Source organism: Eschrichtius robustus, chromosome 7, assembly GCF_028021215.1.
Source record: "Eschrichtius robustus isolate mEscRob2 chromosome 7, mEscRob2.pri, whole genome shotgun sequence".
Lineage (NCBI taxonomy): Eukaryota > Metazoa > Chordata > Mammalia > Artiodactyla > Eschrichtiidae > Eschrichtius > Eschrichtius robustus.
Genome location: NC_090830.1, coordinates 17,314,703 through 17,334,819, shown reverse-complemented (window position 1 = coordinate 17,334,819; position 20,117 = coordinate 17,314,703).

Sequence of the window (20,117 nt, the reverse complement as noted above, 5' to 3'; positions counted from 1 at the left end):
TTGTGATTAGAGGGGTCATGGAGCATTGTGATGACAATTGTTTAGAACATTGTGAAGACAGTGATCATGGAGCCTAGTGATGAAAGGGGCCATGGAGCATTGTGATGACAGGCGTCATGGGACATTGTGTTGACAGTGGTCATGGAGCCTTGTTAGAAAGGGAACATGGTGCAATTTGATTTCTGGGGCCATGAACAATTGTGAATACATAGGCCATGGAGTATTCAGATGAATGTGGTCAAGGATCATTGTGACGAAAAGTGTACTGGAATATTGTGATGACACGGTTCATGGAGCATTGCGATGACAAGGGCCATGGTGAAATGTGAAGACAGGTGTCATGGGGCATTGTGATGACAGTGGTCATCTAGAATTGTGAAGAAAGATATCATGGAGCACTGGGATGACAGGGGCTATGGAGCATTGTGATGACAGGGGTCATGGGGCATTGTGATGACACGGCCATGGAACATTATGATGACAAGAATTCTGGAGCATTGTGATAAAATGGGCATGGACCATTGAGATTAGAGGGGCCAAGGAGCATTCTGATGACAACGGCATGGAGCAATGTGATGACAAGGGTCATCGAGCTTTGTGATGACAGTGGTCATGAAGCATTGTGATGAATGTGGTCATGGATCATTGTGATGACAAGTGTCGTGGAGCATTGTGATGACAGGGGTCATAGAGCATTGTGATGACACGGTTATGGAATATTGTGAAGACCAGAAATCTGTAGCACAGTGATGAAAATGGAATGGAGCATTGTGATTACAAGGGTCATGGAGCATTGTGATGACAAATGTTCTAGAATATTGTGAAGACAGGGATCATGGAGCATAGTGATGAAAGGGGCCATGGAGGATTGTGAAGACAGGTGTCATGGGACATTGTGTTGACAGTGGACATGGAGCTTTGTTAGAAAGGGAACATGGAGCAATTTGATTTCAGGGGCCATGAAAAATTGCGAATACATAGGCCATGGAGTATTCAGATGAATGTGGTCAAGGATCATTATGACAAAAAGTGTCCTGGAATATTGTGATGACACGGTTCATGGAGCATTGCGATGACAAGGGCCATGGCGAAATGTGAAGACAGGTGTCATGGGGCATTGTGATGACAGTGGTCATCTAGAATTGTGAAGAAAGATATCATGGAGCACTGGGATGATAGGGGCCATGGAACATTGTGATGACAGGGGTCATGGGGCATTGTGATGACACGGCCATGGAACATTATGATGACAAAAATTCTGGAGAATTGTGATAAAAAGGGCATGGACCATTGTGATTAGAGGGCCATGGAGCATTCTGATGACAACGGCATGGAGCATTGTGATGACAATTGTCATCGAGCATTGTGATGACAGTGGTCATGAAGCATTTTGATGAATGTGGGCATGCATCATTGTGATGACAAGTGTCGTGGAGCATTGTGATGACAGGGGTCATAGAGCATTGTGATGACACGGTTATGGAATATTGTGATGACCAGAATTCTGTAGCACTGTGATGAAAAGGGAATGGAGCATTGTGATTACAGGGGTCATGGAGCATTGTGATGACAATTGTTCTAGAACATTGTGATGACAGGAATCATGGAGCATAGTGATGAAAGGGGACATGGAGCATTGTGATGACAATTGTTCTAGAACATTTGATGACAGTGATCATGGAGCATAGTGATGCAACGGGCAATGGAGCATTGTGTTGACAGGCATCATGGGACATTGTGTTGACAGTGGTCATGGAGCATTTTTAGAAATGGAACGTGGAACAATTTGATTTCAGGGGCCATGAAAAATTGCGAATACATAGGCCATGGAGTATTCAGATGAATGTGGTCAAGGATCATTGTGACGAAAAGTGTACTGGAATATTGTGATGACACGGTTCATGGAGCATTGCGATGACAAGGGCCATGGCGAAATGTGAAGACAGGTGTCATGGGGCATTGTGATGACAGTGGTCATCTAGAATTGTGAAGAAAGATATCATGGAGCACTGGGATGACAGGGGCCATGGAGCATTGTGATGACAGGGGTCATGGGGCATTGTGATGACACGGCCATGGCACATTATGATGACAAGAATTCTGGAGAATTGTGATAAAATGGGCATTGACCATTGAGATTAGAGGGGCCAAGGAGCATTCTGATGACAACGGCATGGAGCATTGTGATGACAAGGGTCATCGAGCTTTGTGATGACAGTGGTCATGAAGCATTGTGATGAATGTGGTCATGCATCATTGTGATGACAAGTGTCGTGGAGCATTGTGATGACAGGGGTCATAGAGCATTGTGATGACACGGTTATGGAATATTGTGATGACCAGAATTCTGTACCACAGTGATGAAAAGGGCATGGAGCATTGTGATTACAGGGGTCATGGAGCATTGTGATGACAATTATTCTAGAACATTTGATGACAGTGATCATGTAGCATAGTGATGCAACGGGCAATGGAGCATTGTGTTGACACGCATCATGGGACATTGTGTTGACAGTGGTCATGGAGCATTTTTAGAAAGGGAACGTGGAGCAATTTGATTTCAGGGGCCATGAAAAATTGCGAATACATAGGCCATGGAGTATTCAAATGAATGTGGTCAAGGATCATTATGACGAAAAGTGTCCTGGAATATTGTGATGACACGGTTCATGGAGCATTGCGATGACAAGGGAAATGGCGAAATGTGAAGACAGGTGTCATGGGGCATTGTGATGACAGTGGTCCTCTAGAATTGTGAAGAAAGATATCATGGAGCACTGGGATGATAGGGGACATGGAACACTGTGATGACAGGGGTCATGGGGCATTGTGATGACACGGCCATGGAATTATGATGACAAGAATTCTGGAGCATTGTGATAAAAAGGGCATGGACCATTGTGATTAGAGTGGCCAAGGAGCATTCTGATGACAACGGCATGGAGCATTGTGATGACAAGGGTCATCGAGCATTGTGATGACAGTGGTCATGAAGCATTGTGATGAATGTAGTCATGGATCATTGTGATGACAAGTGTGGTGGAGCATTGTGATGACAGGGGTCATAGAGCATTGTGATGACACGGTTATGGAATATTGTGATGACCAGAATTCTGTAGCACAGTGATGAAAAGGGAATGGAGCATTGTGATTACAGGGGTCATGGAGCATTGTGATGACAATTGTTCTAGAACATTGTGATGACAGGGATCATGGAGCATAGTGATGAAAGGGGCAATGGAGCAATGTGTTGACAGGCGTCATGGGACATTGTGTTGACAGTGGTCATGGAGCATTGTTTTGAAAGGTAACATGGAGCAATTTGATTTCAGGGGCCATGAAAAATTGCAAATACATACGCCATGGAGTATTCAGATGAATGTGGTCAAGGATCATTGTGACGAAAAGTGTCCTGGAATATTGTGATGACACGGTTCATGGAGCATTGCGATGACAAGGGCCATGGCGAAATGTGAAGACAGGTGTCATGCGGCATTGTGATGACAGTGGTCATCTAGAATTGTGAAGAAAGATATCATGGAGCACTGGGATGACAGGGGCCATGGAGCATTGTGATGACAGGAGTCATGGGGCATTGTGATGACATGGCCAGGGAACATTATTATGACAAGAATTCTGGAGCATTGTGATAAAAAGGTCATGGACCATTGTGATTAGAGGGGCCAAGGAGCATTCTGATGACAACGGCATGGAGCATTGTGATGACAGTGGTCATGAAGCATTGTGATGAATGTGGTCATGCATCATTGTGATGACAAGTGTCGTGGAGCATTGTGATGACAGGGGTCATAGAGCATTGTGATGACACGGTTATGGAATATTGTGATGACCAGAATTCTATACAACAGTGATGGAAATGGAATGGAGCATTGTGATTACAGGGGTCATGGAGCATTGTGATGACAATTGTTCTAGAACATTGTGATGACAGTGATCATGGAGCATAGTGATGCAACGGGCAATGGAGCATTGTGTTGACAGGCATCATGGGACATTGTGTTGACAGTGGTCATGGAGCATTGTTAGAAAGATAACATGGAGCAATTTGATTTCAGGGGCCATGAAAAATTCTGAATACATAGGCCATGGAGTATTCAGATGAATGTGGTCAAGGATCATTGTGACGAAAAGTGTCCTGAAATATTGTGATGACACGGTTCATGGAGCATTGCGATGACAAGGGCAATGGCGAAATGTGAAGACAGGTGTCATGGGGCATTGTGATGACAGTGGTCATCTAGAATTGTGAAGAAAGATATCATGGAGCACTGGGATGATAGGGGACATGGAACATTGTGATGACAGGGGTCATGGGGCATTGTGATGACACGGTCATGGAACATTATGATGACATGAATTCTGGAGCATTGTGATAAAAAGGGCATGGACCATTGTGATTAGAGGGGCCAAGGAGCATTCTGATGACAACGGCATGGAGCATTGTGATGACAAGGGTCATCGAGCATTGTGATGACAGTGGTCATGAAGCATTGTGATGAATGTGGTCATGGATCATTGTGATGACAAGTGTCGTGGAGCATTGTGATGACAGGGGTCATAGAGCATTGTGATGACACGGGTATGGAATATTGTGATGACCAGAATTCTGTAGCATTGTGATGAAAAGGGAATGGAGCATTGTGATTACAGGGATAATGGAGCATTGTGATGACAATTGTTCTAGAACATTGTGATGACAGGGATCATGGAGCATAGTGATGAAAGGGGCCATGGAGCATTGTGATGACAGGCGTCATGGGACATTGTGTTGACAGTGGTCATGGAGCATTGTTAGAAAGGGAACATGGAGCAATTTGATTTCAGGGGCCATGAAAAATTGTGAATACATAGGCCATGGATTATTCAGATGAATGTGGTCAAGGATCATTGTGACAAAAAGTGTCCTGGAATATTGTGATGACACGGTTCATGGAGCATTGCGATGACAAGGGCCATGGCGAAATGTGAAGACAGGTGTCATGGGGCATTGTGATGACAGTGGTCCTCTAGTATTGTGAAGAAAGATATCATGGAGCAGAGGGATGACAGGGGCCATGGAGCATTGTGATGACAGGGGTCATGTGGCTTTGTGATGACACCGCCACGGAGCATTATGATGACAAGAATTCTGGAACATTGTGATAAAATGGGCATGGACCATTGTGATTAGAGGGGCCAAGTAGCATTCTGATGACAACGCCATGGAGCATTGTGATGACAAGGGTCATCGAGCATTGTGATGACAGTGGTCATGAAGCATTGTGATGAATGTGGTCATGCATCATTGTGATGACAAGTGTCGTGGAGCATTGTGATGACAGGGGTCATAGAGCATTGTGATGACACGGTTATGGAATATTGTGATGACCAGAATTCTGCAGCACTGTGATGAAAAGTGAATGGAGCATTGTGATTACAGGGGTCATGGAGCATTGTGATTACAATTGTTCTAGAACATTGTGATGACAGGGATCACGGAGCATAATGATGAAAGGGCCCATGGAGCATTGTGATGATAGGCGTCATGGGACATTGTTTTGACAGTGGTCATGGAGCATTGTTAGAAAGGGAACATGGAGCAAATTGATTTCAGTGGCCATGAAAAATTGTGAATACATAGGCCATGGAGTATTCAGATTAATGTGGTCAAGGATCATTGTGACGAAAAGTGTCCTGGAATATTGTGATGACACATTTCATGGAGCATTCCGATGACAAGGGCCATGGCGAAATGTGAAGACAGGTGTCATGGGGCATTGTGATGACAGTGGTCCTCTAGAATTGTGAAGAAAGATATCATGGAGCACTGGGATGACAGGGACCATGGAGCATTGTGATGACAGGGGTCATGGGGCATGGTGATGACACGGCCATGGAACATTATGATGACAAGAATTCTGGAGCATTGTGATAAAATGGGCATGGACCATTGAGATTAGAGGGGCCAAGGAGCATTCTGATGACAACGGCATGGAGCATTGTGATGACAAAGGTCATCGAGCTTTGTGATGACAGTGGTCATGAATTATTGTGATGAATGTGGTCATGCATCATTGTGATGACAAGTGTCGTGGAGCATTCTGATGACAGTTGTCATAGAGCATTGTGATGACACGGTTATGGAATATTGTGATGACCAGAATTCTGTAGCACTGTGATGAAAAGGGAATGGAGCATTGTGATTACAGGGGTCATGGAGCATTGTGATGACAATTGTTCTAGAACATTGTGATGACAGGGATCATGGAGCATAGTGATGAAAGGGGCCATGGAGCATTGTGATGACAGGCGTCATGGGACATTGTGTTGACAGTGGTCATGGAGCATTGTTAGAAAGGGAACATTTAGCAATTTGATTTCAGGGGCCATGAAAAATTGTGCATACATAGGCCATGGAGTATTCAGATGAATGTGGTCAAGGATCATTGTGACGAAATGTGTCCTGGAATATTGTGATGGCACGGTTAATGGAGCATTGCAATGACAGGGGCCATGGCGAAATGTGAAGACAGGTGTCATGGGGCATTGTGATGACAGTGGTCCTCTAGAATTGTGAAGAAAGATATCATGGAGCACTGGGATGACAGGGGCAATGGATCATTGTGACGACAGGGGTCATGGGACATTGTGATGTCACGGCCATGGAACATTATGATGACAAGAATTCTGGAGCATTGTGATAAAATGGGCATGGACCATTGAGATTAGAGGGGCCAATGAGCATTCTGATGACAACGGCATGGAGCATTGTGATGAAAAGTGTCATCGAGCATTGTGATGACAGTGGTCATGAAGCATTGTGATGAATGTGGTCATGGATCATTGTGATGACAAGTGTCGTGGAGCATTGTGATGAAAGGGGTCATAGAGCATTGTGATGACACGGTTATGGAATATTGTGATGACCAGAATTCTGTAGCACTGTGATGAAAAGGGAATGGAGCATTGTGATTAGAGGGGTCATGGAGCATTGTGATGACAATTGTTTAGAACATTGTGAAGACAGTGATCATGGAGCCTAGTGATGAAAGGGGCCATGGAGCATTGTGATGACAGGCGTCATGGGACATTGTGTTGACAGTGGTCATGGAGCCTTGTTAGAAAGGGAACATGGAGCAATTTGATTTCTGGGGCCATGAACAATTGTGAATACATAGGCCATGGAGTATTCAGATGAATGTGGTCAAGGATCATTGTGACGAAAAGTGTACTGGAATATTGTGATGACACGGTTCATGGAGCATTGCGATGACAAGGGCCATGGTGAAATGTGAAGACAGGTGTCATGGGGCATTGTGATGACAGTGGTCATCTAGAATTGTGAAGAAAGATATCATGGAGCACTGGGATGACAGGGGCCATGGAGCATTGTGATGACAGGGGTCATGGGGCATTGTGATGACACGGCCATGGAACATTATGATGACAAGAATTCTGGAGCATTGTGATAAAATGGGCATGGACCATTGAGATTAGAGGGGCCAAGGAGCATTCTGATGACAACGGCATGGAGCATTGTGATGACAAGGGTCATCGAGCTTTGTGATGACAGTGGTCATGAAGCATTGTGATGAATGTGGTCATGCATCATTGTGATGACAAGTGTCGTGGAGCATTCTGATGACAGGGGTCATAGAGCATTGTGATGACACGGTTATGGAATATTGTGATGACCAGAATTCTGTAGCACTGTGATGAAAAGGGAATGGAGCATTGTGATTACAGTGGTCATGGAGCATTGTGATGACAATTGTTTAGAACATTGTGAAGACAGTGATCATGGAGCCTAGTGATGAAAGGGGCCATGGAGCATTGTGATGACAGGCGTCATGGGACATTGTGTTGACAGTGGTCATGGAGCATTGTTAGAAAGAGAACATGGAGCAATTTGATTTCAGGGGTCATGAAAAATTGCGAATACATAGGCCATGGAGTATTCAGATGAATGTGGTCAAGGTTCATTGTGACGAAAAGTGTCCTGGAATTTTGTGATGACATGGTTCATGGAGCATTGCGATGACCAGTGCCAGGGCGAAATGTGAAGACAGGTGTCATGGGGCATTGTGATGACAGTGGTCCTCTAGAATTGTGAAGAAAGATATCATGGAGCACTGGGATAAAAGGGGCCATGGAACATTGCGATGACAAGGGCCATGGCGAAATGTGAAGACAGGTGTCATGGGGCATTGTGATGACAGGGGTCATGGGGCATTGTGATGACACGGCCATAGAACATTATGATGACAAGAATTCTGGAGCATTGTGATAAAAAGGTCATGGACAATTGTGATTAGAGGGGCCAAGGAGCATTCTGATGACAAAGTCATGGAGAATTGTGACGACAAGGGTCATCGAGCATTGTGATGACAGTGGTCATGAAGCATTGTGATGAATGTGGTCATGGATCATTGTGATGACAAGTGTCGTGGAGCATTGTGATGACAGGGGTCATAGAGCATTGTGATGACACGGTTATGGAATATTGTGATGACCAGAATTCTGCAGCACTGTGATGAAAAGTGAATGGAGCATTGTGATTACAGGGGTCATGGAGCATTGTGATTACAATTGTTCTAGAACATTGTGATGACAGGGATCACGGAGCATAATGATGAAAGGGCCCATGGAGCATTGTGATGATAGGCGTCATGGGACATTGTTTTGACAGTGGTCATGGAGCATTGTTAGAAAGGGAACATGGAGCAAATTGATTTCAGTGGCCATGAAAAATTGTGAATACATAGGCCATGGAGTATTCAGATTAATGTGGTCAAGGATCATTGTGACGAAAAGTGTCCTGGAATATTGTGATGACACATTTCATGGAGCATTCCGATGACAAGGGCCATGGCGAAATGTGAAGACAGGTGTCATGGGGCATTGTGATGACAGTGGTCCTCTAGAATTGTGAAGAAAGATATCATGGAGCACTGGGATGACAGGGGCCATGGAGCATTGTGATGACAGGGGTCATGGGGCATGGTGATGACACGGCCATGGAACATTATGATGACAAGAATTCTGGAGCATTGTGATAAAATGGGCATGGACCATTGAGATTAGAGGGGCCAAGGAGCATTCTGATGACAACGGCATGGAGCATTGTGATGACAAAGGTCATCGAGCTTTGTGATGACAGTGGTCATGAATTATTGTGATGAATGTGGTCATGCATCATTGTGATGACAAGTGTCGTGGAGCATTCTGATGACAGTTGTCATAGAGCATTGTGATGACACGGTTATGGAATATTGTGATGACCAGAATTCTGTAGCACTGTGATGAAAAGGGAATGGAGCATTGTGATTACAGGGGTCATGGAGCATTGTGATGACAATTGTTCTAGAACATTGTGATGACAGGGATCATGGAGCATAGTGATGAAAGGGGCCATGGAGCATTGTGATGACAGGCGTCATGGGACATTGTGTTGACAGTGGTCATGGAGCATTGTTAGAAAGGGAACATTTAGCAATTTGATTTCAGGGGCCATGAAAAATTGTGCATACATAGGCCATGGAGTATTCAGATGAATGTGGTCAAGGATCATTGTGACGAAATGTGTCCTGGAATATTGTGATGGCACGGTTAATGGAGCATTGCGATGACAGGGGCCATGGCGAAATGTGAAGACAGGTGTCATGGGGCATTGTGATGACAGTGGTCCTCTAGAATTGTGAAGAAAGATATCATGGAGCACTGGGATGACAGGGGCAATGGATCATTGTGACGACAGGGGTCATGGGACATTGTGATGTCACGGCCATGGAACATTATGATGACAAGAATTCTGGAGCATTGTGATAAAATGGGCATGGACCATTGAGATTAGAGGGGCCAAGGAGCATTCTGATGACAACGGCATGGAGCATTGTGATGAAAAGTGTCATCGAGCATTGTGATGACAGTGGTCATGAAGCATTGTGATGAATGTGGTCATGGATCATTGTGATGACAAGTGTCGTGGAGCATTGTGATGAAAGGGGTCATAGAGCATTGTGATGACACGGTTATGGAATATTGTGATGACCAGAATTCTGTAGCACTGTGATGAAAAGGGAATGGAGCATTGTGATTAGAGGGGTCATGGAGCATTGTGATGACAATTGTTTAGAACATTGTGAAGACAGTGATCATGGAGCCTAGTGATGAAAGGGGCCATGGAGCATTGTGATGACAGGCGTCATGGGACATTGTGTTGACAGTGGTCATGGAGCCTTGTTAGAAAGGGAACATGGAGCAATTTGATTTCTGGGGCCATGAACAATTGTGAATACATAGGCCATGGAGTATTCAGATGAATGTGGTCAAGGATCATTGTGACGAAAAGTGTACTGGAATATTGTGATGACACGGTTCATGGAGCATTGCGATGACAAGGGCCATGGTGAAATGTGAAGACAGGTGTCATGGGGCATTGTGATGACAGTGGTCATCTAGAATTGTGAAGAAAGATATCATGGAGCACTGGGATGACAGGGGCTATGGAGCATTGTGATGACAGGGGTCATGGGGCATTGTGATGACACGGCCATGGAACATTATGATGACAAGAATTCTGGAGCATTGTGATAAAATGGGCATGGACCATTGAGATTAGAGGGGCCAAGGAGCATTCTGATGACAACGGCATGGAGCATTGTGATGACAAGGGTCATCGAGCTTTGTGATGACAGTGGTCATGAAGCATTGTGATGAATGTGGTCATGCATCATTGTGATGACAAGTGTCGTGGAGCATTGTGATGACAGGGGTCATAGAGCATTGTGATGACACGGTTATGGAATATTGTGATGACCAGAATTCTGTACCACAGTGATGAAAAGGGCATGGAGCATTGTGATTACAGGGGTCATGGAGCATTGTGATGACAATTGTTCTGGAACATTTGATGACAGTGATCATGGAGCATAGTGATGCAACGGGCAATGGAGCATTGTGTTGACAGGCATCATGGGACATTGTGTTGACAGTGGTCATGGAGCATTTTTAGAAAGGGAACGTGGAGCAATTTGATTTCAGGGGCCATGAAAAATTGCGAATACATAGGCCATGGAGTATTCAGATGAATGTGGTCAAGGATCATTGTGACGAAAAGTGTCCTGGAATATTGTGATGACACGGTTCATGGAGCATTGCGATGACAAGGGCAATGGCGAAATGTGAAGACAGGTGTCATAGGGCATTGTGATGACAGTGGTCCTCTAGAATTGTGAAGAAAGATATCATGGAGCACTGGGATGATAGGGGACATGGAACATTGTGATGACAGGGGTTATGGGGCATTGTGATGACACGGCCATGGAATTATGATGACAAGAATTCTGGAGCATTGTGATAAAAAGGGCATGGACCATTGTGATTAGAGGGGCCAAGGAGCATTCTGATGACAACGGCATGGAGCATTGTGATGACAAGGTTCATCGAGCATTGTGATGACAGTGGTGATGAAGCATTGTGATGAATGTTGTCATGGATCATTGTGATGACAAGTGTCGTGGAGCATTGTGATGACAGGGGTCATAGAGCATTGTGATGACACGGTTATGGAATATTGTGATGACCAGAATTCTGTAGCACTGTGATGAAAAGGGAATGGAGCACTGTGATTACAGGGGTCATGGAGCATTGTGATGACAATTGTTCTAGAACATTGTGATCACAGGGATCATGGAGCATAGTGATGAAACGGGCAATGGAGCATTGCGTTGACAGGCGTCATGGGACATTGTGTTGACAGTGGTCATGGAGCATTGTTAGAAAGGGAACATGGAGCAATTTGATTTCAGGGGCCATGAAAAATTGCGAATACATAGGCCATGGAGTATTCAGATGAATGTGGTCAAGGATCATTATGACAAAAAGTGTCCTGGAATATTGTGATGACACGGTTCATGGAGCATTGCGATGACAAGGGCCATGGCGAAATGTGAAGACAGGTGTCATGGGGCATTGTGATGACAGTGGTCATCTAGAATTGTGAAGAAAGATATCATGGAGCACTGGGATGATAGGGGCCATGGAACATTGTGATGACAGGGGTCATGGGGCATTGTGATGACACGGCCATGGAACATTATGATGACAAAAATTCTGGAGAATTGTGATAAAAAGGGCATGGACCATTGTGATTAGAGGGCCATGGAGCATTCTGATGACAACGGCATGGAGCATTGTGATGACAATTGTCATCGAGCATTGTGATGACAGTGGTCATGAAGCATTTTGATGAATGTGGTCATGCATCATTGTGATGACAAGTGTCGTGGAGCATTGTGATGACAGGGGTCATAGAGCATTGTGATGACACGGTTATGGAATATTGTGATGACCAGAATTCTGTAGCACTGTGATGAAAAGGGAATGGAGCATTGTGATTACAGGGGTCATGGAGCATTGTGATGACAATTGTTCTAGAACATTGTGATGACAGGAATCATGGAGCATAGTGATGAAAGGGGACATGGAGCATTGTGATGACAATTGTTCTAGAACATTTGATGACAGTGATCATGGAGCATAGTGATGCAACGGGCAATGGAGCATTGTGTTGACAGGCATCATGGGACATTGTGTTGACAGTGGTCATGGAGCATTTTTAGAAATGGAACGTGGAACAATTTGATTTCAGGGGCCATGAAAAATTGCGAATACATAGGCCATGGAGTATTCAGATGAATGTGGTCAAGGATCATTGTGACGAAAAGTGTACTGGAATATTGTGATGACACGGTTCATGGAGCATTGCGATGACAAGGGCCATGGCGAAATGTGAAGACAGGTGTCATGGGGCATTGTGATGACAGTGGTCATCTAGAATTGTGAAGAAAGATATCATGGAGCACTGGGATGACAGGGGCCATGGAGCATTGTGATGACAGGGGTCATGGGGCATTGTGATGACACGGCCATGGCACATTATGATGACAAGAATTCTGGAGAATTGTGATAAAATGGGCATTGACCATTGAGATTAGAGGGGCCAAGGAGCATTCTGATGACAACGGCATGGAGCATTGTGATGACAAGGGTCATCGAGCTTTGTGATGACAGTGGTCATGAAGCATTGTGATGAATGTGGTCATGCATCATTGTGATGACAAGTGTCGTGGAGCATTGTGATGACAGGGGTCATAGAGCATTGTGATGACACGGTTATGGAATATTGTGATGACCAGAATTCTGTACCACAGTGATGAAAAGGGCATGGAGCATTGTGATTACAGGGGTCATGGAGCATTGTGATGACAATTATTCTAGAACATTTGATGACAGTGATCATGTAGCATAGTGATGCAACGGGCAATGGAGCATTGTGTTGACACGCATCATGGGACATTGTGTTGACAGTGGTCATGGAGCATTTTTAGAAAGGGAACGTGGAGCAATTTGATTTCAGGGGCCATGAAAAATTGCGAATACATAGGCCATGGAGTATTCAAATGAATGTGGTCAAGGATCATTATGACGAAAAGTGTCCTGGAATATTGTGATGACACGGTTCATGGAGCATTGCGATGACAAGGGAAATGGCGAAATGTGAAGACAGGTGTCATGGGGCATTGTGATGACAGTGGTCCTCTAGAATTGTGAAGAAAGATATCATGGAGCACTGGGATGATAGGGGACATGGAACACTGTGATGACAGGGGTCATGGGGCATTGTGATGACACGGCCATGGAATTATGATGACAAGAATTCTGGAGCATTGTGATAAAAAGGGCATGGACCATTGTGATTAGAGTGGCCAAGGAGCATTCTGATGACAACGGCATGGAGCATTGTGATGACAAGGGTCATCGAGCATTGTGATGACAGTGGTCATGAAGCATTGTGATGAATGTAGTCATGGATCATTGTGATGACAAGTGTGGTGGAGCATTGTGATGACAGGGGTCATAGAGCATTGTGATGACACGGTTATGGAATATTGTGATGACCAGAATTCTGTAGCACAGTGATGAAAAGGGAATGGAGCATTGTGATTACAGGGGTCATGGAGCATTGTGATGACAATTGTTCTAGAACATTGTGATGACAGGGATCATGGAGCATAGTGATGAAAGGGGCAATGGAGCAATGTGTTGACAGGCGTCATGGGACATTGTGTTGACAGTGGTCATGGAGCATTGTTTTGAAAGGTAACATGGAGCAATTTGATTTCAGGGGCCATGAAAAATTGCAAATACATACGCCATGGAGTATTCAGATGAATGTGGTCAAGGATCATTGTGACGAAAAGTGTCCTGGAATATTGTGATGACACGGTTCATGGAGCATTGCGATGACAAGGGCCATGGCGAAATGTGAAGACAGGTGTCATGCGGCATTGTGATGACAGTGGTCATCTAGAATTGTGAAGAAAGATATCATGGAGCACTGGGATGACAGTGGCCATGGAGCATTGTGATGACAGGAGTCATGGGGCATTGTGATGACATGGCCAGGGAACATTATTATGACAAGAATTCTGGAGCATTGTGATAAAAAGGTCATGGACCATTGTGATTAGAGGGGCCAAGGAGCATTCTGATGACAACGGCATGGAGCATTGTGATGACAGTGGTCATGAAGCATTGTGATGAATGTGGTCATGCATCATTGTGATGACAAGTGTCGTGGAGCATTGTGATGACAGGGGTCATAGAGCATTGTGATGACACGGTTATGGAATATTGTGATGACCAGAATTCTATACAACAGTGATGGAAATGGAATGGAGCATTGTGATTACAGGGGTCATGGAGCATTGTGATGACAATTGTTCTAGAACATTGTGATGACAGTGATCATGGAGCATAGTGATGCAACGGGCAATGGAGCATTGTGTTGACAGGCATCATGGGACATTGTGTTGACAGTGGTCATGGAGCATTGTTAGAAAGATAACATGGAGCAATTTGATTTCAGGGGCCATGAAAAATTCTGAATACATAGGCCATGGAGTATTCAGATGAATGTGGTCAAGGATCATTGTGACGAAAAGTGTCCTGAAATATTGTGATGACACGGTTCATGGAGCATTGCGATGACAAGGGCAATGGCGAAATGTGAAGACAGGTGTCATGGGGCATTGTGATGACAGTGGTCATCTAGAATTGTGAAGAAAGATATCATGGAGCACTGGGATGATAGGGGACATGGAACATTGTGATGACAGGGGTCATGGGGCATTGTGATGACACGGTCATGGAACATTATGATGACATGAATTCTGGAGCATTGTGATAAAAAGGGCATGGACCATTGTGATTAGAGGGGCCAAGGAGCATTCTGATGACAACGGCATGGAGCATTGTGATGACAAGGGTCATCGAGCATTGTGATGACAGTGGTCATGAAGCATTGTGATGAATGTGGTCATGGATCATTGTGATGACAAGTGTCGTGGAGCATTGTGATGACAGGGGTCATAGAGCATTGTGATGACACGGGTATGGAATATTGTGATGACCAGAATTCTGTAGCACTGTGATGAAAAGGGAATGGAGCATTGTGATTACAGGGATAATGGAGCATTGTGATGACAATTGTTCTAGAACATTGTGATGACAGGGATCATGGAGCATAGTGATGAAAGGGGCCATGGAGCATTGTGATGACAGGCGTCATGGGACATTGTGTTGACAGTGGTCATGGAGCATTGTTAGAAAGGGAACATGGAGCAATTTGATTTCAGGGGCCATGAAAAATTGTGAATACATAGGCCATGGATTATTCAGATGAATGTGGTCAAGGATCATTGTGACAAAAAGTGTCCTGGAATATTGTGATGACACGGTTCATGGAGCATTGCGATGACAAGGGCCATGGCGAAATGTGAAGACAGGTGTCATGGGGCATTGTGATGACAGTGGTCCTCTAGTATTGTGAAGAAAGATATCATGGAGCAGAGGGATGACAGGGGCCATGGAGCATTGTGATGACAGGGGTCATGTGGCTTTGTGATGACACCGCCACGGAGCATTATGATGACAAGAATTCTGGAACATTGTGATAAAATGGGCATGGACCATTGTGATTAGAGGGGCCAAGTAGCATTCTGATGACAACGCCATGGAGCATTGTGATGACAAGGGTCATCGAGCATTGTGATGACAGTGGTCATGAAGCATTGTGATGAATGTGGTCATGCATCATTGTGATGACAAGTGTCGTGGAGCATTGTGATGACAGGGGTCATAGAGCATTGTGATGACACGGTTATGGAATATTGTGATGACCAGAATTCTGCAGCACTGTGATGAAAAGTGAATGGAGCATTGTGATTACAGGGGTCATGGAGCATTGTGATTACAATTGTTCTAGAACATTGTGATGACAGGGATCACGGAGCATAATGATGAAAGGGCCCATGGAGCATTGTGATGATAGGCGTCATGGGACATTGTTTTGACAGTGGTCATGGAGCATTGTTAGAAAGGGAACATGGAGCAAATTGATTTCAGTGGCCATGAAAAATTGTGAATACATAGGCCATGGAGTATTCAGATTAATGTGGTCAAGGATCATTGTGACGAAAAGTGTCCTGGAATATTGTGATGACACATTTCATGGAGCATTCCGATGACAAGGGCCATGGCGAAATGTGAAGACAGGTGTCATGGGGCATTGTGATGACAGTGGTCCTCTAGAATTGTGAAGAAAGATATCATGGAGCACTGGGATGACAGGGACCATGGAGCATTGTGATGACAGGGGTCATGGGGCATGGTGATGACACGGCCATGGAACATTATGATGACAAGAATTCTGGAGCATTGTGATAAAATGGGCATGGACCATTGAGATTAGAGGGGCCAAGGAGCATTCTGATGACAACGGCATGGAGCATTGTGATGACAAAGGTCATCGAGCTTTGTGATGACAGTGGTCATGAATTATTGTGATGAATGTGGTCATGCATCATTGTGATGACAAGTGTCGTGGAGCATTCTGATGACAGTTGTCATAGAGCATTGTGATGACACGGTTATGGAATATTGTGATGACCAGAATTCTGTAGCACTGTGATGAAAAGGGAATGGAGCATTGTGATTACAGGGGTCATGGAGCATTGTGATGACAATTGTTCTAGAACATTGTGATGACAGGGATCATGGAGCATAGTGATGAAAGGGGCCATGGAGCATTGTGATGACAGGCGTCATGGGACATTGTGTTGACAGTGGTCATGGAGCATTGTTAGAAAGGGAACATTTAGCAATTTGATTTCAGGGGCCATGAAAAATTGTGCATACATAGGCCATGGAGTATTCAGATGAATGTGGTCAAGGATCATTGTGACGAAATGTGTCCTGGAATATTGTGATGGCACGGTTAATGGAGCATTGCGATGACAGGGGCCATGGCGAAATGTGAAGACAGGTGTCATGGGGCATTGTGATGACAGTGGTCCTCTAGAATTGTGAAGAAAGATATCATGGAGCACTGGGATGACAGGGGCAATGGATCATTGTGACGACAGGGGTCATGGGACATTGTGATGTCACGGCCATGGAACATTATGATGACAAGAATTCTGGAGCATTGTGATAAAATGGGCATGGACCATTGAGATTAGAGGGGCCAATGAGCATTCTGATGACAACGGCATGGAGCATTGTGATGAAAAGTGTCATCGAGCATTGTGATGACAGTGGTCATGAAGCATTGTGATGAATGTGGTCATGGATCATTGTGATGACAAGTGTCGTGGAGCATTGTGATGAAAGGGGTCATAGAGCATTGTGATGACACGGTTATGGAATATTGTGATGACCAGAATTCTGTAGCACTGTGATGAAAAGGGAATGGAGCATTGTGATTAGAGGGGTCATGGAGCATTGTGATGACAATTGTTTAGAACATTGTGAAGACAGTGATCATGGAGCCTAGTGATGAAAGGGGCCATGGAGCATTGTGATGACAGGCGTCATGGGACATTGTGTTGACAGTGGTCATGGAGCCTTGTTAGAAAGGGAACATGGAGCAATTTGATTTCTGGGGCCATGAACAATTGTGAATACATAGGCCATGGAGTATTCAGATGAATGTGGTCAAGGATCATTGTGACGAAAAGTGTACTGGAATATTGTGATGACACGGTTCATGGAGCATTGCGATGACAAGGGCCATGGTGAAATGTGAAGACAGGTGTCATGGGGCATTGTGATGACAGTGGTCATCTAGAATTGTGAAGAAAGATATCATGGAGCACTGGGATGACAGGGGCCATGGAGCATTGTGATGACAGGGGTCATGGGGCATTGTGATGACACGGCCATGGAACATTATGATGACAAGAATTCTGGAGCATTGTGATAAAATGGGCATGGACCATTGAGATTAGAGGGGCCAAGGAGCATTCTGATGACAACGGCATGGAGCATTGTGATGACAAGGGTCATCGAGCTTTGTGATGACAGTGGTCATGAAGCATTGTGATGAATGTGGTCATGCATCATTGTGATGACAAGTGTCGTGGAGCATTGTGATGACAGGGGTCATAGAGCATTGTGATGACACGGTTATGGAATATTGTGATGACCAGAATTCTGTACCACAGTGATGAAAAGGGCATGGAGCATTGTGATTACAGGGGTCATGGAGCATTGTGATGACAATTGTTCTGGAACATTTGATGACAGTGATCATGGAGCATAGTGATGCAACGGGCAATGGAGCATTGTGTTGACAGGCATCATGGGACATTGTGTTGACAGTGGTCATGGAGCATTTTTAGAAAGGGAACGTGGAGCAATTTGATTTCAGGGGCCATGAAAAATTGCGAATACCTAGGCCATGGAGTATTCAGATGAATGTGGTCAAGGATCATTGTGACGAAAAGTGTCCTGGAATATTGTGATGACACGGTTCATGGAGCATTGCGATGACAAGGGCAATGGCGAAATGTGAAGACAGGTGTCATAGGGCATTGTGATGACAGTGGTCCTCTAGAATTGTGAAGAAAGATATCATGGAGCACTGGGATGATAGGGGACATGGAACATTGTGATGACAGGGGTTATGGGGCATTGTGATGACACGGCCATGGAATTATGATGACAAGAATTCTGGAGCATTGTGATAAAAAGGGCATGGACCATTGTGATTAGAGGGGCCAAGGAGCATTCTGATGACAACGGCATGGAGCATTGTGATGACCAGGGTCATCGAGCATTGTGATGACAGTGGTGATGAAGCATTGTGATGAATGTTGTCATGGATCATTGTGATGACAAGTGTCGTGGAGCATTGTGATGACAGGGGTCATAGAGCATTGTGATGACACGGTTATGGAATATTGTGATGACCAGAATTCTGTAGCACTGTGATGAAAAGGGAATGGAGCACTGTGATTACAGGGGTCATGGAGCATTGTGATGACAATTGTTCTAGAACATTGTGATCACAGGGATCATGGAGCATAGTGATGAAACGGGCAATGGAGCATTGCGTTGACAGGCGTCATGGGACATTGTGTTGACAGTGGTCATGGAGCATTGTTAGAAAGGGAACATGGAGCAATTTGATTTCAGGGGCCATGAAAAATTGCGAATACATAGGCCATGGAGTATTCAGATGAATGTGGTCAAGGATCATTATGACAAAAAGTGTCCTGGAATATTGTGATGACACGGTTCATGGAGCATTGCGATGACAAGGGCCATGGCGAAATGTGAAGACAGGTGTCATGGGGCATTGTGATGACAGTGGTCATCTAGAATTGTGAAGAAAGATATCATGGAGCACTGGGATGATAGGGGCCATGGAACATTGTGATGACAGGGGTCATGGGGCATTGTGATGACACGGCCATGGAACATTATGATGACAAAAATTCTGGAGAATTGTGATAAAAAGGGCATGGACCATTGTGATTAGAGGGCCATGGAGCATTCTGATGACAACGGCATGGAGCATTGTGATGACAATTGTCATCGAGCATTGTGATGACAGTGGTCATGAAGCATTTTGATGAATGTGGTCATGCATCATTGTGATGACAAGTGTCGTGGAGCATTGTGATGACAGGGGTCATAGAGCATTGTGATGACACGGTTATGGAATATTGTGATGACCAGAATTCTGTAGCACTGTGATGAAAAGGGAA